Source organism: Castor canadensis, chromosome 5 (genome assembly GCF_047511655.1).
Source record: "Castor canadensis chromosome 5, mCasCan1.hap1v2, whole genome shotgun sequence".
In the NCBI taxonomy this organism is placed as follows: Eukaryota; Metazoa; Chordata; class Mammalia; order Rodentia; family Castoridae; genus Castor; species Castor canadensis.
Window position 1 is genome coordinate 12028270 of NC_133390.1, and position 22402 is coordinate 12050671.

The 22402-nt window shown below is 45.0% G+C and overlaps 1 long non-coding RNA gene across 2 annotated transcripts in view; it reads right to left on the bottom strand.

The window, feature by feature from the left end:
- Window positions 1-1063: 1063 nt before the first annotated feature.
- LOC141423203 (uncharacterized) overlaps window positions 1064-22402 on the bottom strand; it is a 36703-nt gene continuing 15364 nt past the window's right edge. Inside the window, exons 4-8 of one of the 2 annotated variants that reach the window (XR_012447879.1) lie at window positions 11740-13416; window positions 9784-9898; window positions 2649-9332; window positions 2087-2160; window positions 1064-1246 (exon numbers count right to left, since the gene is read on the bottom strand). This is a non-coding gene — a long non-coding RNA (uncharacterized lncRNA). Of the gene's footprint in view, window positions 1247-2086; window positions 2161-2648; window positions 13417-22402 lie in introns of both variants that reach the window. The other variant, XR_012447878.1, reaches the window with a different exon arrangement.

The window sequence follows — 22402 nt, forward strand, 5'->3', positions numbered from 1 at the left end:
CTGAGTTCAAATCCCAGTACCACAAAAAAAGAGTTCTGTTTCAGTCCCATTAATTTTGAGCTGCTTATGAGGCATGAAGGAGGATGCCAAGCAGATAATTTCAGATACAGGTCTGAAACTCTAGAGAAGCCAGGTCTAGAGACAAAGCTGAGTGGCGCATCGAATGGGTGGCCAAAACCACACACTTGTGGTAACTACACCTGCCAGGATTCATCTCTACTGAGGCACACGGATGATGACACAGTGCACACCTGTGCTGATGCTTTTTAAAAGCAGATGGAATTTTGTGTGTGTACATCAGAGCCCTCTGCTGTTCACAGAAGGTTTGTCCCTTCGCTGGACTCTCCAGCTGAACCATATGAAAGTGTTGACTCAGATCTCTCTTTGAGTTTTATAAAATGTTCTTCAGATAAAAAAATCCCACATCATGGCTATCAACAACTTTTACAAGCTTAATTGGCCGCAGCTAATCACACCCCCATATTAGAAAATAGAGCCTTCTAGTTTTCAAGAAAGAAGCCAAGTGCCTTATACTTGAGACTTACTTTCTTTTCCAATGCCAATTATCCAAATCTAGATATGATCATTTTTTTTCAATAACAACAGTATCTCTCGTGCTTCTCAGCTTCATCTCGTCACTCCTAGGCCTGGCTGGCTTGTATCTCAGGTTCATGGCTGCCCCCAGTCCTACAACCCATTCTAACCTCAGATAGTGACATTTAAGTTTCAACCAAGAGCATAACCAACATTTATGAGGACATTGAGAAATGTCTGAGTGCATTTTTGATTGGAGAAATGGCTTAGGGTGGTTATTGGCATTTAGCCCTGAGAACCAGTGATGCCAAACATCCTGTAGTACTGAAGGAATTCCTACAGGATACAGAATTGAACTCCTCCAAGCCACTGACCCCACCACTGAGGAGACCAACACAGTCTGGCCCAGGTCTCAGCTTGATTGATGAGCTTCTACTGTACTCTAAGCCTGAGTCATTGGCTCAGTCTTGGGCCTTATATTGACATCCCTCTAGGTCTTGGGTTCTTAGTTTACTACCCTTGTGTTACTCAGCTTTCTAATACTGTAACAAAATACCTGAGATTATCAAATTGTAAATAGAGAAAGTTTATTTTGCCTCATGGTTTCCGAGGTTTAAGTTCATAGTCAGTTGATCACCGTTCTTTTGGTCCTGTTGCAAGGCAGCCCATCATAGACACAGTACATGGTGTAGCAAAGGGACTCACCTCCAGGCTGAGATGCAGAAAGATAAAAGGGAAAGAGACTGATCTACCATAATTCCCTTGAGGACACACTCCCCACCCCCAAAGTTTCTGCCACCTCCCAATACCACCACTTTGGGAACAAGCTTTAACCACACAGGCCAGTGGGGAACATTTATGATCCAAACTATAGCAACCTTCTTCCCTAAGGACCGGAGTCCTCCTATTCCACAGGCTTTCCTGGAACTGTTCCCAGCTTCCCACCCCCTAGGCATTCAGTCTTAGGGTCCTGCTTCCCTTCATGCCTGTTGAATATGCCAGCCCCCTTATCCTGCCCGGTGACCATCTGCTGACATTGGCCAAAACTCCCTTTGGCCTGCCTTTTGGGGCTCTGGCCAACCACAAGAGCAACCTTTGCTTAGCATTTGCCAAGATCCTACCTCAGCCCAGCCACAGGGTCTAATTCTAGATCCCAGACACTTCCCATCTGCCCCACACTCAGTAACCGATAACGAGTTGGACAAGGCACACTTTCAAGGAGTGCGAAGACATTCAAGTGCAGGCCAACCTTTCCTCAGAAATAACCAGGCCTCCCCCACACAGTGAGGCTTCCTTACACCAAGAGGTGGTGACTGCAGCTCCTCCCATCGTCCCCCCATTCCACCCTCTCTGTAGATGTCCTTGGCCTTAGGACTTTCTGAGTCACATAGTGAGAAGAGACTGCACCAAATTATCTTCCCTAGTCATGTAATCACTTCCCCTGCTCTCTCTCAAATTCTTCCTAAAAGTTAGAGGAATGTGGTAGACAGTTTCATGGCTCCCAAAGATATCTAGGCCCTAAAATTCAGGACTTGTGGATATATTCCCTTACCTAGCAGATGTGAATAAGGTAAAGGATGCTGAGATGGGGATCATCCCAGTGGGCCCTCTTCCATCCCAGGTGTCCTTAAAAGAGAAACAGCAGCATCAGCCCTTGATTGCACATGGCTGGCTTTGCAGACAAAAAGCCAAGAGCCAAGATACACAGGAAGCCTCCAGGGGTCTCCAAAAGCTGGAAAAAGCAAGGAAACAAATTTTCTCCTGGAGCCTCCTATAAGGAGCACAGCCCTACCAACATCCAGATTTTAGCCCTTGAGGCTCGCTTCAGACTTCTGACCTCCAGAACTGTCAGAGAACGAGTTGGTCTCGTTTTAAACCATGAATTTGTGGTAATTTGTCATAGCAACAACAGAACATTAATACAGGGAATAAAAATAGAGATGAGCCAGGAGTGATGGCACACACCTGTAATCCCTGCTACTCGGGAGGTAGAGGTAGGAGGATCATGAGGTCTAAGGCCAGGCAAAAGCACAGACCTTGTTATCTAAAAACAAGCAAATAGCAAAAAAAAAAGAGAGAGACTGGGGGCATGGCTCAAATGGTAGAGGACTTACCTAGCAAGCTTGGGGCCCTGTTTCAATCTTCAGTACCACAAAAAAAAGAAAGAAAGAAAGAAGAAATAAGACTAGAAAGATGAATTATTATTTTTGCACTGAACATTAATTGGAATAAATAGTGAGCTCTTAGAGGGTGTAAAGGAAAGAGGTTGAAGAGAAAGACACTTCCTTCCTCATTTTAGTAACCCATGAGAGAGGGGGCAAGTAGAGCACATGGTCTCACCAGTCCTCAAAGTCTGTCCTGCAGTGCACACGTGTGTGTGTGTGTGTGTGTGTGTGTGTGTGTGTGTGCATGTGTGGTTAAAGTGAGAACGTGCTGAGTTCACAGAGACAGATGAGGCAGTAGACAGGTGAGATATCTGAATTCACGAAGGCTGAAGTTAAATTCCATTTTTTTGTGGAACGATGCATTTTGGTCTAGGGGACACAGATGGTTGGATGGTGTGGGTTGGGGAGGTTTAACCCCAAATCACCAAAGGTATTTCTTCTCTGATGCACATAGCTGTTCTGGATCTCTCTCCTTCAAAGGGGTAGAAACAGCACCTCTTACAAAGTCGGGTGTGTCCAAAAACCTCTAAACACAAGGCCTTGAACACCCAAGCTCCCACACCAAAACTTTGACAGTCTTTCTAAAACCTTACAAATCACCCCTTTCTTCATGTCTTGAGAACTGACCACATACCTGGGACTGTCATCACACCTGGAGGCAAAGGGAGACAGAGGATCCTAAGATTTAGTCCCTGCCCACAAGGAATTTTTATACTTAATTGGGGAATAAAAGACCAGCCTAACACAGAAATCCTTCCTGTTTTTCCCCAGAGAAGTCCTTAAATCAATCTGGGCATATATAAAGCTTTGCCATGTTACTCAGTACAAACTAGGCAGACTGTAGGGTTTCAGAGTAGGAGCTGGAGATTTCCTCTTCAGATTTTGCTCACAGCTCTGATGCTCTGTAGTCTATACTTATTAAAGACTATTGCAATCCAAGAAAATCACACATGCAAAGGCACATGTGGGAATCCTTGAATCAGTGAAAAGAAAGGCACAGCCTGAGAAAAGGGGAAAATCGCACAGTGTTCACCCTCTTCTATAAGGTCATATGGGTTCAAGTACTACCTATGCCCTGTCCTCTCCTAGCCACGTGAACTTGAGCTGGTGACTTCACCTCTGTCGACCTCCCTTTCCATGAAAGGTGGATGATGGTAACGCCCGTGTTGTCGAGTTGTGTTAGGATTAAAGGTGGTCACACAAGGTAGAGCACTCAGGACAGTCCCTGGGCCAGCATGTGACAATCCCCGAGGGACCTTTAAGGTACAGAGACTTGCTAAAACTATTCTAAGAATGGTGGGGGGGAGGATTAAAGGAGAATGATGCAGGGGGTGAATTTAATTAAGATATATTATAAGCACCTTTGTAAATGTCACAATGTACCCCAGTACAATAATATGAAAAATTTTCAAATGAAATAAAAAACCAAAATAAACAGTATACGCATGTTGACACGCATGCATGTAACCCCGGCTATTCAGGAGGCAGAGATTGGGAGGATCGCAGTTTGGAGGCCAGCCCAAGCAAAAAGTTAGTGAGACCCCATCTCAACCAATAGCTAAGCCTGGAGGTGTGTGTCTATCATCCCAGCTACACAGGAAGCATAAATAGAAGGATTGGAGCCCAGAGCAGCCTGGGCAAAACCACAAGACTCGCTCCCAAAAATAATGAAGGCTAAAAGAGCTGGGGGCCTGCCTAGCAAGCTCAAGGCCTTGAGTTCAGCCCCAGTATAAAATACAGGGTATGTACGTGCATGTAAATATGCACATATATTCCACATATATCAGAACTTGTGTGTGTGGTTAGGTGCGAGAGTTAAAGAGTAATAATAAAACAAGTCCTTAGTGGACCCCTCACCCAGCTTGAGACAAAGAGCATCACCAATCCAGGGGACCCTCAGAGATGGCTCCCTGGTGTCCCTCCCTGGGAAGGGGGCTGCTCAGTTGGATTTGGGCACGTTCTCCTTCCTTATCAGATGATAGCTTAGTGCACTCCCTTTAGCTACTGTGACTCTGTGGGTCTCTGCATTACCTAAATGGCTTGTTTTCTCCCTTCCACTTTAATCCTGGAGGTTCACCCGTGGTGAGGGGTGGCTCTGGTTCCTCCATCTTCACGCTCCTTAGCACAGTGTGACCACGGCCCACACCTCTCATCCATGCTCTCGTCAATGTGCATTTGCCATTTTTTCCTCTAACAAACATTGCTAAGACTGGGGCTGTCACTCAGTGGTAGAGCATATGCTTAGCACATGCAGGGCCCTGGGGTCAATTGCCAGCACCCCCCCAAAATAATGCTACCAAGAGACTTCTCTTGTGTGACCTGTGGCGCTTTGTAAGAGCTAGATAGCAGTGCACTCCAGTTCTGGAGGGCCTCACAAAGTGTTCCTGCAATGATCGAGTGGACCCATTGCCTCTCCCTCCCCCCCAAAAAAATTATATCTTCCACATCTTGGGTATTTGAGCAAAACATTGATCAGCCAGAACCTGTGTTTCCAGAGGCAGTGGCGAGGGGTGGAGGAGAAGCCCCTTGCTTGGGAGAAGTACACTGTTAGATGTCTCCCTAGAGAAGGTCTTTGATCTAGCAAGGTGCGGGTTCCTTTGCAGGCAGAACCCTGCAGTTCCCTTTTGTGTGGGAGCTGGCATCCACCACAGTCCTTGGAGGGCTCCTAATTGTCTGTACGGCTTGCAGATGAACATACAGCTAAAACGGGGGAATCACCCTGTGTGCATCCCTGCTATGGGCTCCAGGAGGATCTTCAGCTCTAGTCCTCCTTGTCTTTACATTGGGCGTCATCACCTGCCCCATAGAACTGTTAGGTGACATAGCGGGTCATTAATGGTAATGGGCCCTTGGCACCTATAAAATGAGACATAAGTGTTGAGCACTGCGCATAAGGATGAACAGGTGATGTGTATCAGGCTGGAAGTGGAATCGAACATGGTAATAGCTGGCGACAGCTTGAACCTCATTAAATTTGAAAAAAGATTAGTTTTCTATCAGCAGGACTTTCCCCAACCACTGGCTTCCTTTGCCTCCTACACTACGACCCAGGCAGCCTCTAGGGAGGAAGGCAGGAAGCACAGGCAGGTCTCCTGAGAGGCCACGCCTCTCTGTGACAGCTGGCCAGCCTCCCATGCAAAGGGGCATGGCCTCATCTTCAGCTGCCATCCTGTCTTTCTTGACCAACGACTCAGGAGACAGGAACTTCTGCCTCTGGCTGCCTTGGGCAGGGCCAGCTGCGTGGAAGGACACATGGTCCCTGCAGTAGGTGATTTCAGGAGTTGCTTCACGAGTCATTGGGAATCTAAAAGCAGAAGCTGATGTTCTCTTCTTTAATTTTGTTTTGTTTCTTGACACAAGTTCTTGCTACATAGCCCTGGCTACCCTCTAACTCAAGATCCTCCTGGCTCTGCCTCCCAAGTGCTGGGATTACAGGAATGTTCCACCACACGCAAGATATATGATGTTCTTCTTTTTCCAGTACTGGGGTTTGAACTCAGGGCCTCACACTTGCTAGTCAGGCCCTCTACCACTTGAGCCCCAGCCCTTTTTGCTTTTTTGCCCAGGGCTGCCCTCAGACTTCAATTTTCCTACCTTCACCTCCCACATAGCCAGGATTACAGGTGTACACCACCTGCTTAGCCCAGATGCTGATATTCTTAGATGATTTTCATCTAATAGTCTAATTTATTAACTGTAGAGCATTAATGGGAGCCAAGAAATGTATTGCAGGACCCTCTGTCTTAGTAATCTTGGCTGCTATAACAAACTACCATGGGTTGAGCAGCTTCAGGAACAAAAGTTTATTTCTTGCAGTCTACAGGCTGGACATTCAAGACCAGGGTAGGTACCAGTATATTCGGTTCTGATAAGTGCTCTCTTCCAGATCTCAGACAGCGCCAATTTCTAGTTATACCCACACATGGCAGGAAGAGGAAGGCGAGTGACAGAGCTCTCTGGGGTGCTTTTTATGGGGTGCAAGTCTCATTCATGAGGTTTGTGCTTTCATGACCTAATCACCCTCTGAAGGCCCCACCTCCTAATATCATCACATGGGTGTGAGATTTCAACATCGGAGCTTGGGGAAGAAGCAGAATACAGGCACCCTTTTGTCCTCACCGTGCTCCTGACAGCAAGGCCAGCAGTTGCATCATAGTTGTGTTCAGCTGCAAATCACCAGAAATGATCAGTAGAAGAATAAGCAAAATGTGATATAGCCAAAGGATAGAATTCTGTGCAGCAACTGCAAAGAATAAACTACATTTATGTCTCTGTGTGTGTGTGTGTGTGTTCTCAAAAACAGAACATCAAGAGAAAAATTCAAGCTTTAAATAAAACTTCAGTATCAAGACATGAATCACATTGTCATAATGTTGTATTTTGTTTGCGGAAAAAGTGTGTTTATTTAAAGGTAAATATATTCTTTAATAAAAAGAAGGGTACTCACTAAATTTTCAGCAGACGTTATCTTAGAAGGAGATGAGGATGAGCTGGGCATGGAGGTACATACTTGTAATCCCAGCTACTCGGGAGATGGAGGTAGGAGGATCCAGGTCTGAAGCCAGCCCAGACAAGAGCTAGAGATCCTATCTGAAAACACTGTAAAAGCTAAAAGGACTGGAGGTGTGGCTCAAGTGGTAGACCACTTGCCTAGCAAGCACTGAGTTCGATATCCAGTAATGAAAAATAAAAAGAGAGAGGAAGAAGTAACTGAGGAAGGTCCGATGGGCTGTCCCTGCTAGCTGCAATGCTTTATTATTTCTTATATTTAAAAAAATCAAGCAAAGAAGTCCTGGTTTACATTGTCCATTGTGATGGTAAGGTAGGAAAAGGAAAGAACACAGGGCCTCTGCCGCTCCCTCCTGATGTGTGAAAGGAAAGGAACCGACCTGTCCCTTCCATCCCATGGCTGTGTATGCAGGTTTCCCCAGAGCCTGTGCCCCCTGGGGGCTTAGCACTCCTTCCACCTCGTTTCTGTGGATAGTAACAAGGACACCACGCTCAAAGCCTGGCTGCCACCATGTCCCTCCTCCAGGCCACCAGTGATGCCCTTGGACCAGGACGCCTGGTGACCTCGGAAGAAGTCCATGCTTCCACTACTGCAAGTCCTGAATTGGAACCAGGAGAACATTCTATAGACAGCCCTGGAAGCCAACACCTCAGCCCTCCTCTGGAGCTCGAGTCATGATAAAGCTAAAGTTTACTAACAGAAAAGAAAAGCAACCGACATGGATTGTCAGGTCAGGGCAAATGAGACACCACATCTGAGGGTTGCTATGGCTGTGTCTACTCACCTTGGCTCAGTTTGACCTGAGCAGGCAAAAACTTTGCCTTCATCCCCTCTTCACATGGTCATTCAGCGCGTTCAGGCATCCACAGGCTGGTGCTTCCTCCTCCATCTGACTGAGGACTCTATTCCCCCATGGTCCCCACTCCCTCCCCACGGTCCCCTCTCTCCTCCCACTTGCCCTACTGGCTCCTGCTCCTGCTCCCATCTCCTTCCCTGCCTTCTCCTTGGTGCATGGGCTGTCTCAGGGAGGCAGCATCCAACTCTGTCTGGCTTTGGTTTCCAGATCAGTGGGATCTAACAATCTCCCCATTCCTGTGTGGCCGGGGGCAACTTCAGCGGAGAGGAAGGAAAATACACAGAAAACCACCTGCTTCTCTGCTCTGAGAGATAAGCCTGCCACAGCTGATTAGCTGAACAGTTCTTCCCTTGTTCCTAAGACATGAGCATTGCTTGACAACAGTCCTCCCTGGCTACAGTTTGGATCTTGAGTGTCATCCTCCCCCCCGCCACAAGGTCCATGTGACAAGTAGCTATTGGGAGCTGGTGGGACCTTCAGGACGAGGAGCACTGAGGAGATCATTAGGACATTGCGAATGAGTTCTCAAAGGGGATCATGGGACCCTGGCCCCTTCCTCTTTCTCTTTTTCTTCCTGGCAATGAGGTGAGCAGTTTTGCTGCAGCATGTGTTCCCACCATGTTATGCTGTCTCACCACAAGCCCAAATCAACAGGGGCAACTGATTATGGACTGGAACCTCCAAAAAAGCCTTTTCTCTTTATAGGTTAACTATCTCATGTATTTTGCTGTTGTGCTGGAAAACTGACTGACATGCCCCTTAACTATGGAAGATATGTTTCAAGACCATACCGGCAGATGCCTGAGACTATAGATGGGTCCATGTTTCCCATGAAAACACATCTATGATAAAGTGTAATTTATAAATTAGACATAGTAAAAGATTAAGCCAACAACTAATAATAAGGTAGAATAATAACACTATAGTATAAGAAAATTGCCAGTATCACTGCTCTTGAAATTTATTGTAAGTAAAATAAGGGTTGCTTGAACATAAGCACTGTGATACCTGGATGATTGATAGGATAACTGATGTATTACTGACTAATAGGAGGGTAGCATACACAGCAGGGATACAGCAGACCAAGGGATGATTTTACAAACTGGCCAAGGCAGAATAATACTGCATGAGATCTCATCATGCAACTCAGAATGTCACACAATGTAGAATGAAATTATGTCATTTTGCAGGAAAATGGATGGAACCAGAGATCATCACGCTAAGCAAAATAAGACAAATACTGAGCATCTTCTCTCTCATACAGGATCTAGATTTAAAAAAAATAGATGAGCATAAATGAGGGACTGTGGAGGGGGAATCATCAGGAGGTGGGGGAAGAGAAGTGGGGGGAAGGGAAATAGGGTTGAAGTACAGTGTGTGCACATATGAAAAGGTCATAAGGAAACCCATCTTAAAATTTTATAAGAAAGCCTTTTTTTAAAGGAGGTGTTGGGGGAGGACAAGAAAGCATAGTAGAGGGGTGAATGTGACCACAGTGCATCTTGTACATGTATGGACATCTCATGAAGGAATGCCTCACTTTGCAAAATTAATATGCAATAATGAAAATTCCAAACTCCATTAAAAAAAGAGAGGCACACAATTTAAAACTTATGAGTTATTCATCTCCTGGATTTTCTACTTAGTATTTTCAGGCACAGCTGACGTCGGGTAACTGACATGAAACTGTGGGTCAGAGGAAACTACTGTATTCCTACCTGGCAGGTAAGGGAAGGAGGGCTCGGATGCTCTCTGTGCCTGTGATCATCAGGGAGGAGTTCTGGTCCTTTCCCTCCCAGCCCTCCAGGGAGAGTCTTTCCAGATGAGAGAGAACTGGGAGGAAGCGGGACAGGGAGGGGAGTGTTTTAGATGACGTATCTGAGGACAGCACCGTGGTGTACATTTGCAGTGCGGGGGAGAGAAAGGAGATTTTAAGGGCTACTGTTGGGTTATTATAGGCTTCCCTGGCAGAGCCAGGGCTGGGGTTGTAGAACAGTGGTAGAACGCTTACTAGCCCAGGGGAACCCCTGAGTTTGATCCCAGCAACAAAAAGAGAAAAAAGGGAAAAGATGAACCAAGTCTGATTCATTGGTTGTCCTCTGATGTTCCTAGCACCTCCCCATCCCTGGACCCCAGCCTCTGCCGTCTCCATGCTGCTCTCCTTTCCCCTCAGTGCATCTGCCTGGCCAGATTGTGGGTAAGCAAAAACCAGAGGAGAGCTTCAGAAGTGGGGGACAAGAAGCCAAGACCCAAGCCTCCAGAAGGACAGAGTGATGACCAGAGTCAGCAGGTCCCAAGGCCTCAGTCCACAAGCTGCATGAGTTCAACATCACTTCACTCTGCCATGTCTTCCTTCCTTCCCTTCCCTCTCTTGCCTCCTTCCTTTCTTCCTTCTCTCCTTCCCTCCTTCTCTGCTTTCTCCTCTCCCTCCTCTCCTTCCTTCCTTCCCTCCCTTCCTTCTCTCTTCCCCTCCTTCCTTCTCTCCTTTCTTCCTCTCTTCCTTTCTTCCCTTCCCTCCCTTGCCTCCTTCCTTCCTTCTCTCCTTCTCTCCTTCCCTCCTTCCTTCTCTCCTTCCCTCCCTCCTTCCTTCCATCCTTCCTCCATTCTTTCATTCATTCATCCACGAATGTGTCAGGCACCACAGCATGCAAAGAAAACAAGATGGGGAACTCAGTGCTACTCCAAGATCTTGGGGAGCCCACATACCAGTGGAGGAGACAGACAACAAACACTCCCATTTATGACCTAATGTAAAGAGGTGGGGAGCACCATATGGAAAACTACATTTCACAAGGGGACAAAGAAAGCCTGGATTGTAGTTGGCCCCTTTCGTCAGGGCTGGTCAGAGATGATCTCTGAGAAGGTAATGTGGCAGCAAGGGCTTGAATGAAGGGAGAGGATGTCCCAGGCAGAGGGAACAGCAAGTGCAAAGGCCCTGAGTTAGAATCCTTCTAAGAATATCAATGCTGCTGGCCCATGAATGCAAGGGAGAAAGAGGAAATGAAAAGGAATAACAAAGTTTAGTCCATGGAGCCTTTGCAAGGTAAGAACTCCAGGCTCAAAAAAGAATTAAATTCAGAGAAAAAAGAACTCCAGGTTCTTATAAGTGAGGTGGCGACCCATTGGAAAGTTTCCAGCAGGAATGAGACCTGATTTTTCCTTTCTATGTAGCATGAGCCAAGCCACACCAGTCAGCTCAGCCCTCTTTCCAGTCTGGTCAGAGATCTCTGAAGACAGCCCGTCTCTCAGTCCTCTCCTGGATTCAAACCTTCTTCCCACCTTTTTGCCCATTTTCCCTGTGAGTTGTCACACTTCCTGCCCTCTAAGCCTATCAAAATGAACTTCCACTTCTGTGTCCCATCTGCAATTTCAGGCCCTGGAGATGCAGCAAAAAGTCTCAAAAGGCACATCTGCAACTCTCCACCTGAGTAGAGTGAAAGGGAGAACAATTGTGATGAGTAAATAATCAGAGGTAGGAAGCAGTAAGGCAAAAACAGAAAGGAAGTTATTCAAACACAGCTAAATAAAGAGTCCACTGCAGGCCACGTGGCTGAGGTGTAGACGTCTAGAGCAGGTGTGTGGTTTGTTTAACACAATACACGATTCTCTTCAATCTGTGTGTGTGTGTGTGTCTGTGCCCTGTGCAGTGCTGGGGACCAAACCCAGGGCCTCACCTGTACTGTGCTTGTGCTGTGCTACTGGGCTGAAGCCCCAGCCCTCCTCGTGGCTTTGCAGATGTGGAGGCCTGAGAAGCTGGGAGGTGAAGTAGCTCATCCAAGGTCCACGCTGCCAAATGCAAGTTCGTGGCTCCACCTCAAAGCTCTTGACGAACGATGGAGCCCTCTTTCAATAACCCCACACTAAGCAAAGACAGATAGAAAGCTGGACAATAATAAAATCAGTTATGCAACACTTCTACCTAATGCAAATGAGAAGGCTGATTTGAGGAACAAAAACATGGTTAAGGTTGACCCACTTACAAATAACACCGAAGAGAAAGTTGAACGCTTAAAATAGAAGGACGAGGTGTCTCATGCGCTCAAAGTATTCCACTCAGAATCTGAGAGGCTGCCTGTCAAAAGTCCTCTACACAACTTAGAAATGTTAAAGTCTGATGTAAGCTTCATGGATACGCCATAAAAATGACCGATATTTGCAAAGTGGAAGAGTTCACAAAGCATTGTGATCGTAGCCACCCTCTTGTGTGGTCTTCACAGAAATCCTGAGAGGAGCTGAGCACCGGTCTCATCCTTTTCCCCATTCTACAGGTAAGCAGACTGAGGCTCTGAGGAGCTAGATGACTTCCTAAAATCATGTAGCTGAGCTCTGCACCTTGGGCTGCTGACTTCTTTCTATACAGTAAAGAGAAGTACACTCGAGCATGAAGTTGGAAAGACACAGATTTGTATTCTCACTTTGCCACTAATTTATTCCCTGTCACTGGATAGCTTATTTGGGGCAGAGCCTCGGCTGACCCATCTGTGAAATGGGAAGAATAAAACCTACGTGGCAGCTCTGGTGAGGAAGCATCAACAGGAGACTGCATGAATTGTGCCCACTTTGGTGTGCGACACTAAGCAGGACCTCAGACAGGCAGTCATGTGATCACTCATCTCTGTCAGCTTCTGCTTACTCTTCTCCTTCCACAGCTTTTACAGCTGTTCTTTGCACAGCCAGAACTCAGAGACCAAGAGGAGACTTTCTTTCCTGTGGGTTCAGTCCCCAATTCATTGGCTTGGTTTCTTAGCTGGGCATGGTGGTACATGTCTGTAATCCCAAGACTCAGGAGGCTGAAGCAGGAGGAGAATGAGTTCAAAGCCAGGATGGGCTATATAGCAAGTTCAACGCCAGCCTGGCATACATACTGAGATCCTATTCATAAAACCAAAAAAAAAAAAAAAAAAAAAAACCCTTGGCCTGGTGGTATGATTTGCCCTCCAAAGGCTAGAAGTGGTAAAATCTTTAAGAAGCAGAAGGTACAAGGTAATTGGGTCATCAGACTCCACCCTTGGAGGAGATTAATGTAGGCCTCGTGGGACTGGATTAGTTCCCGTAAGAGTGGGTTGTTATAAGGGAGCCTGATGCCTTCCCTGAATTCCTTTCCCCCATGTGCCACTTACCACTCTTGCACATACTTCTCCATTGTGATGCCATCTGCCCTGAGGCCTCCACCAGAGCCAAACAGATGCCCAGCACCATGCTCATGAACCTTCAGAACTGTGAGCCAAATAAACCTCTTTTCATTATAAAGCACCCAGCATCAGGAATGTTGTTACAAGGGCTGCTAGAGTGGCTCAAGTGGTAGAGTGCTTGCCTAGCAATCATGAGGCCCTGAGTTCAAACCCCAGTACCTAAAAAAAAAAAAAAAAAAGGAATGTTGTTACAGTAACAGAATACAGACAAGAAAATCAGTTTAAGCAGAGACCCACTTATCAAAAGGATCAGTTGTTGGCCCACCAGAAAGAAATATGAAGGAGAAGAGAGACAGACGTCCATTCACTGATGCACCAAATATTAATGAAGTAGCTACTGTAAGCCAAATTTTAGGAAGACCATGGTAGAAATGTTATGTACTCATGTATGAAAATGGAAAAATGAGACCTGTTGAAACTACATAGGGAGAATGATGGAGGGGTGAATTCAACTATGATACATTGAAAGAACTTTTGTAAATGTCACAGTGTACCCCCAGTGCAACAATAATTTTTTTAAAAGACCATTGTGAACTTGGTAGGCACAGTCCAGAGCCTTGGGAAATGTACAATTACAGAGTTTGCAAAAAAATCAAACCAAATCATGCTGGGTGCCAGTGGTCACACCTGTAATCCTAGCTACTCAGGAGGCAGAGATCAGGAGGATCAAAGTTCAAAGCCAGCCCGGGGAAAAAGCTCATGAGACCCTATCCTGAAAATATCCAGCACAGAAAAAAAGGGCTGGTAGAGTGGTTCACGTGGTAAAACATCTGCCTAGCAAGTGAGGCCCTGAGTTCAAACCCCAGCGCTACCAAAAACCAAAATCATAAGCTACTCAGAACCGAATCATAATAAGAGCAGTATGTGTACATCAATGCCCGTGGGGTATATAAAGGAACCCTTCAGAAGAAAAGCAGGGAATTTTATAGACATATAAAGATTGAAAAAAATGAATCAGCCAAGCTTTTAACTCAATAAGCTGGGGGTGGGGGAGGAAGCCAAAATAAATCTGAAAAAGTTCAAGGAATTAAGAAAGATGAAATCATCATTCATAAAACAGAAACAAAGAGACAACAGATTAGGGGATTAAGTTGGCTCAGGGAAAGAACCACTGAAAAGGTAAACCTGGCAAGAGGAAAAAAAGGAAAAATCTTAAATATAAGACCATAAGAATGTTTACCTTTAGAACAGACATTTTGAAAATCTCTAGATAAAATGACTGCTTTCCTAGGAAAATGTTAGCTGTAAAGATTCATTCAGGCTGGGTGCCGGTGACTCACACCTGTAATCCTAGCTACTCAGGAGGCAGAGATCAGGAGAACTGCAGTTTGAAGCCAGCCCTGGCAAATAGTTTATGAGACCCTATCTCAAAAAACCCATCACACACACACACACACACACACACACACACACACACACACACACACAAGGGCTGGTGGAGTGGCTGAAGGTGTTGACCCTGAGTTCAAACCCCAGTACCACAAAGAAACAAAACAAACAAAAAAAAGGGTAAGTAGTGATGCAGGAATAACCCACCCCAGGTTTTCTTACTTCCCCAGTGCAAGGTGGCCTCACATAGCAGGACCCCACCTCTGTTAATGATGCCCACGCGGGACAAGGCGCTGGACAGGACACTTTCCATCTGAACAACCGAAGCCTCAACCCCAGGAGTCAACTGGGGTGAGATGGGGAGATGCAGTACAGTGAATCTGTACTCTCTTTCCCGAGAGGGGGAAAGAGGCAAGGGCCAGGGTGCTGACCGGCCACCTCTGGCTGCTGTGCGACAACTGAGGCCAGCCACCACGAAGGCACCATGGTGCCTACCACAGGGGGCTCCTCTCAGCACCCCTCTCATGTCACCCTTCCAAAACTATGATACCAGGGGGCACTGGCTTTACCCATTTCACAGATGAAGAAGCTGAGGCACAGCCATATTGGATAACTCACCCTGTGTACAGAACTGGTGAATGAAGAGCCCGATCCCAACAGGCAGCCCAGTCTGCTAGTCACTCCACCAGCGTGTTTTCAGCTAGTGCTCTTTGGCCAGGGCGGGGGGGAGCTAACATGCCATGTGTGCGTGATGGATATAAAAATAGTGTCAGTGAAGAGAGTCCTTTTGCTCAGTCCATTTTTTTTTCATTGTGCTTGAGGCCAGAAGAGGAAAAAGCTGTCTCTCTCTCTCTCTCTCTCTCTCTCTACACACACACACACATCTGCTTAGAAGCATCCGTTTTGATGAAATCTCTGTTGCTCTGCTTCCTAAAATTAGACTGCACAACACACAGAATGAAGGCAGCAGTGTCCCATCGGCTCCGTCCTTCAGTCTGCAGGCCTGGGCCATAAAGGACAGAGGCCACCGTGATTGCCCAGTTAGGAGCCGCATAGGGACTGTGCAGAAGCGTCAAGGAGTCACCTACATAATTACACCTCCCTGCTCTAAACCTGTATTATCTGCAGCTGTCCCGTTTCTCACACTAGAGGTCCCTGACCCTCTAAGTCCCCCTTGCCTACTTCTGGACCTTGCTATTGCTTAGAAAAGAACAGTGAACACTGTTTCAGTCTGGCTTTTCCCAAGGAACACATATTTAGATAATGTTAGATAATCTCAACTCCACCTTCGTGGTAGCCATCTAGAGATTACATACAAATGGAATATCCCTTCATTTAGTATAAACTGACACTTCCTCCCAGAGTGCCTTCTCCAACCCAGACAAATCTCCTGCTCTAAGACCTCACTCATGGATGGGCATGGTAGCACAAGCCTGTAATCCCAGCTACACAGGAGAGATAGGTAGAAGGATCAAACTCCAAGGCTGGGCCCTGGGCAAAAACATGAGACCCTCTCTGAAAAATAACTAAAGCAAAAAAAGGGCTTGGATTGTGGACCAAGTGGTAGAGCACCTGCCCAGCAAGTACAAGGCCTTGAGTTCAAGCCCCAGTACCACCCTCACTCACCTCTTCCAGGAAGCCCTCCCAGATGGTGCCATCACTCAGAACAGAAGGCCCCTTAGCACCTCATGTGCTACATTTAAAGCAACAAAATTGTCAGACTCTCACCTGCGGTTGCAAACTTCATGAGTGCGGGAACACCGCCCCCTTCAGAGCCCCATTTCCACCAATTCTTTGGAAAAGAAATACTTCAAGTTTAACAATTTGTCATGGAAATTGGAAAAAAAAATGCTTTAAAAGCTATCAAAAATATAGTGTAGTCTTTTTTAAAAGATAGTTTAAATTTTTTAATTGCCATAAAACTTAAACTTTAGCCCAGATATTCAGGAAGAGGGCAGGAAGATCTTGAGTTTGAGCCCAGCCGAGCAAAAGAGGTAGCAAGAGTCTGTCTCAAAAATTAAATCCAGATATCTGTAATGCTAGTCACTCAGAAGGCAGAGATCAGGAGGATAGTGGTTCAAAGCCAGCCAGGACTATCTCAAAAAACCCTTCACAAAAATAGGGCTGGTAGAGCGGCTCAAGGTGAAGCCCCAGTGCCGCAAATTAATTAATTAATTAATTAATTTAATTAAATAAAGGCCGGTGCTGGTGGTTCATGCCTGTAATCCTAGCTACTTGGGAGGTTGAGATTAGGAGGATTGCAGTTTGAGGCCAGCCCAGACAAATAGTTTGTGAGACCCTATCTCAAAATAACCAGAGCTGGAGGTATGGCTCAAGCATAGAACACCTGCCTTGCAAGTGCAAAGCCCTGAGTTCAAGCTCACCAATAAATAAATAAATAAAAAAGGGCTGGGGTCACAGGTCACGTGGTAGAGCACTAGCAAGGTCAAGGCCCTGGGTTCAATCCTCAGTACTGGAGAGGAAAAACAACTTTAGATAGAAGCACCTTAGAGACAATTTGTAATGTCTCAAATAGAGAAATTATAAATAATGCCCAGAAGGAATAAAGCAATGATTCTGCTCCATTAGCAAGATGCAGACTAGACTGGAACAGCAACTGTCTTCTGAATACTCTGTCATTAGTAAAGTGATCGCTAGAGAAAAATACTCTAAGAAATAGGTCTGAAAGAACAGTCTTTGAATTTATACTCCGGGCTGGGGACAGGAAGGAAAAAGATGGAGCTCCGAATGATTCTGGTAAATGGATGATGGAAATATCAGGTCTTGTGTCTTACCCAGGCTGGGATGGCAATACTGTCACTTTGCAAAAGAAGTCAATGAAAATGTCATAAGTAGTAAGTACAAATCTGTCAATGTGAATAGTGACAGAGACATTAAAGATTTATGAACAGATGCTTGTGCCTTATAAAATGATGGGGGTGATGCCTGGGGAAGACTATTCTTAGAGAGGCACGAATTATGGAAGAATCCTCGGATAACTTCAAGAGGCTTTAGAGACAAATTACCCAAAGTGATCTGTGTGGACAAGGACACTAGAGAAAGCAACTCACTGTGAGAATAAAATGCGAGGTCACTCAGGCAGCCAGGCTAGCAGGTCGTCTTAAAAACATAAAGCATCAGAACATTGAAAATACACAATGATCCCGCCCCACACTGGCATTTGAATTGTTCTGTTTATGCAGCAGGCTCCAGCCATGTTTTCCCTGGGGAGGAATCGGAATGGATTTGGTCTGATTCATCTTGATTCTTCTCTTGACCTTCTTACTATCACAGATTTGGAAAACAAATATCCAAGATGAAGGGAGTGGTGCCCAGTTGTGAAACTGTGCAAAGCTGCCTGGTAAAAAACCAGGCTCAAACTTGGAAGCTGCTTTCCAGGAAGTCTCTGTGAGCTGGGGGCTGGGGCCAGCACAAGAGGTAGGCCCTGTCACTTTGATCTGGTCCCAGAGGAAGATGAGTCACCCCTTTGATGTCAAGGAAGCCCCTCTGAACCTAAACCATGTTCAAGGAGGGAAATGGACCTCCTCCAATGCAGAAGAGGTGAAGCCACAATGTCTTGGCAGGTATGAGCAAGTCAATAAATCTATAATTGATAAAATACCAGATTAATAACAACAATCACCCAGATCTGTGATGGAGTTAGGATGGGTGAGCAGTTTTGCAGGAATCATTTATATTTATCTTTTATTTTCCTGTTAAAAACAGAAAAGAAATATTTATCTTCCTTGAATTTAAAAAGTGTGCTATTGTCCGGCCAGGCACGGTGGCTCAAGCCTGCAATCCTAGCTACTCAGGAAGTGGAGATTGGAAGGATTGTGGTTCCCAGGCCAACCTAGGTAAAAAAATTCTTGAAACCCTTATCTCAAGCTGGGCACGATCATACATGCCTGTTGTCCCAGCTCTGCAGGAAGCAGAAGTAGGGGGACTGCAGGTCAGGCCGGCCTAGGCATAAAGTGAGACCCAGTCTCCAAAAACTGAGGCAAAAAAAGGTTGGGGGCATGGCTCAAACGGTAGAATGCCTGCATAGCAAGTGCAAGGCCCTGAGTGCAACACCCAGTACCACACACACACACACACACACACACACACACACACACACAGTACTATTTGCTTTCTGTTCAAGACCTTAAAACTCCAAACACATCTCCAAACAAGTATGTATTTTAAACAGGGATGTACAAAATATTTGTGCACAAGGCTAGCTAATAAATATTTTTGGCTCTATAGATCATAGGTTCTCTCTGCCACGGGAGCATATGTAAATGAAGGGGACTGTGTACCAATAAAACTTTATTTATAAAAGCAGGCAGTGGGCTGGATTTAGCCACAGTTTTGCCAATCTCTGATCTTAAACCTTTTAGGATAAATAAAACAGAAAAAAAAAGTATAATAAAAATAAAACTTTTTATGAAAAAGTAACAATACACTCTAACATAAAAACAAACCAGAGCAAACCAGAATCAGATGACACTTGTACTTGAGAGAAATACAGTAAGCATGCCTTATTTGTGAAGTTATGACATGTGGTTTTGATCAAGCATGGTTAATATATATCTATTATATATAACATATCCATTATAAAAAAATCAAAAAACTTCCAAAACAAAATATTTTTTATTATTTTGGGGGGACTGGGATTTGAACTCAGGGCTTTGTATTTGCAAAGCAGACACTCTACCACTTGAGCCACACTTTCAGTCCATTTTGCTCTGGTTATTTTAGAAATGGGGGGGCTCTCAAACTATTTGCCTCAGCTGGCCTCAAACTGAGATCCTCCTGATATCAGCCTCCCAAGTAGCTAGGATTACAGGTGTGCACCACCTGCGCCCTGTCAGCCTGTGCTTGTCTAAATCACTGTGTGATCTGTCAAGTGTTTCCCTGCCCTTGGTTCTATGAAAATACGCCTCCCAAAAAACAACTTGGTGCCCAAGAAGCCAGGTAAAAGTGAATGTGCTTAATTTAAGTGGTAAAACGCAAATCTGAGATTGGTTGGAAGGCAGTATGTCTCTCGTGGAAGTCAGGCAACATTTGTGGGAAAATGGATCAGGCATTCACAGTACTGCCCTGGGCTTTGCATCTGAATACGTGCAGTTTCCCCTCAATGGCCATCTCCTTGCAGCCATGTACCTGCACTAGGTTTTTTGGGTTTGCTTTTTGCAGTAGGGGGACTGAACTCAGGACCTCAAGTATGCTAGGCAAGCTCTCTACTGCTTGATCTGCACCTCTAGTCTTTTTACTTTTAGTTTGTTTTTCCAAGTAAGGGTCTCACACTTTTGCCCAGCTGCCCTCAGAGATCTTCCTACCTCTGCCTCCTGACTAGCTGGGATTACAAGTGTGCTCTACCAAACCTTCAAGTAGAAATACTTCAAAATGAGAATTAACCACAGTGATGGTGACAGCAGCAATGGGGAAAAGAATACATTTATTTATTTATTATTTTAAAACACTTATATAGTGTTTACCAATGCCAGACTCTAGTCCAAACACTTTATAAATATTAATTCATTTAATCCCCAAAATGACCCTAAGCTATTGTTATTCCCCTTTTACAAAAAGAAAAGCAAGCTATGAAGAGACTAAGAAACTCACCCAAGGGCCTCAAACCTAGTAGTCAGACACAAATGTCAAGTTAGACTCTCCTAAGGACTAATATCACAATTCTCCCTCTACCACTAACTAGCCACACAAACTGGCAAAGTTGTGACCATATGCTGCTTTTTTCCTGACTGCAGAGTTCCTGCATATCTCAGATGGGATTCTGCATTCAAAATTGCCTCGTAGGCCCAATGCAGTGGCTCGAGCCTGTAATCTTACCCAATTAGGAGGCAGCAATCAGGAGGATTGAGGTTAGAAGCCAGCCTGGGCAAAAAGTTCAAAAGAACCCCATGTCAACCAATGGCCAGGCATCATGGCGCATTCCTGCCATCCCAGCAACACAGGAAGTATAAATAGGAGGATTGCAGTCCAGGCCAGCCAGGGCAGAAAGCAAGACCCTATCTCAAAAATGACCAATGGAAAAGGGACTGGCAGAGTGGCTCAAATGGTAGAGCACTTGCAAATGTGAGGCTCTGAGTTCCACTCCCAGTATTGCCAAAAGAAAAAGAAACTGCTTTGTTGTTTCTGTATACCCTCGTAAGATATTAGTTATTAATATTTAGTTTTCTATCAAATGTGTAGACAGTACCAATTATAAGGCAGCAAGACACAAAGAAACACACCAGTTGATTTGTCATTTTTTCAAATGTGAAAAACAGTAACCAATATAGGAAATGAAGTATGTGTGGTAGAACTAAAATTCATTAATTATCAGTGTGTCCACCTTGGCGCTCTTGAATTTGGACGTCTATAGCTTGGATCTTAAGTGTGGCTCCGAAGGTCCACGTGGTAAAGGCGTGGTCCCCAAAGTGGCGCAAGTAGGAGATGGTGGAACCTTTCAGAGGGAAGCCTAGTGGAAGGTCTACGCCTTAGGTCATTGGAGGTCATTCAGGTCATCACCCTAAAAGGAAATAGTAGGATCCTGGTCCCTTCCTCTTCTTCTCTTTCAATCCCAGCCAATGGGGTGAGTGGTTGGTCCACCACACTCTCCCACCATAGTGTGCCACCATTGGCCCAAAGCAACAGGACCAACCAACCACAGACTGAAATCTCCGAATCTGTGAGCCAAAATAAACCTTTTGTCTTTATAAGTTTATTACCTCAGGTATTTGTGACAGTAACAGAAAGGTGACACAGACACAAATGTAAAGCCTGCCTCTTTACTGTCTAGGCTTAATTATTTTTTTTGTTGTTGTTTTTGTTTGTATGAATCAACTTGATCGTAACAAAAACTGTTGTGCACACTAGAAATCTAAGATTCAGAAAAGCAAACGCACTCACTTAGAATCATGTTACAAACCAGTTCACCTGGTTTTTCCCAATGCAACATGACTATAAAAGCAGCTCCATAAGAGAAGGGTGGCGAGAGGCACAGTTTATCATTTTACTTGTATAGGTATTTTCTAGATGCTTTAATTCTGCCTCATTTATCCATACTATATGGAATTGAATTGTCTGTCCATAGACTGTATTCAAACTTCTTGGTGAGTAAAGCTTATCTTTCGTTATAAAACTATACTATTTTAATCACTCTTTTGTTCAGTCAATAGTCACCTCCTCTTGCATCAATATTTATATTTGTTACATTGTCATCTCAGTCTATATTCCAGTCACTATCATCTCTCAGGGCAGTAGCAATTATTACAAAGGAATTCAGTCTGTAGAATGTCAGGAAGAACTATAAACACAGATGATTTTATATTGAGTCAATTAGGATGCTCTCAATGACAAAACCCAGCAAACTCAAATTGTCTTAAACAATAAGGAAATATATTGGCTCTCATAACTGCAAGTCCACAAATGAAGTGGGTTTCAGGTTTGGCTTAATCCAGCAGATCTCAGTCCACTTTCTGTAGTGATCTCTTGGCTCTACCCACCATCCGGTGGCAATTTCACCCTCGTAATAGTGTCAAGATGGTTGCAGGTATCACACACAGAAGATACTACAGTTGTCTTTCTTTCTCCAGCTCTCTGGATCATGAGAAACATTTTCCCCAAATCCTGCAGAACAGGTCATCTGGAAGCTCTTTAGACCAAATATATCAGATGCCTATTCCTGAACCAGCCTCTAAGGTCAGAGGAATGCCATGTGCTAACCGGCTGAGGTCTGATCTTCTGAACCAATTGCTAGCCAAAGGAATTGCATTAGTGAATTTGGCTTGAATAAACCATAGCTACCTTTGCATGTGAGATGAGTTTT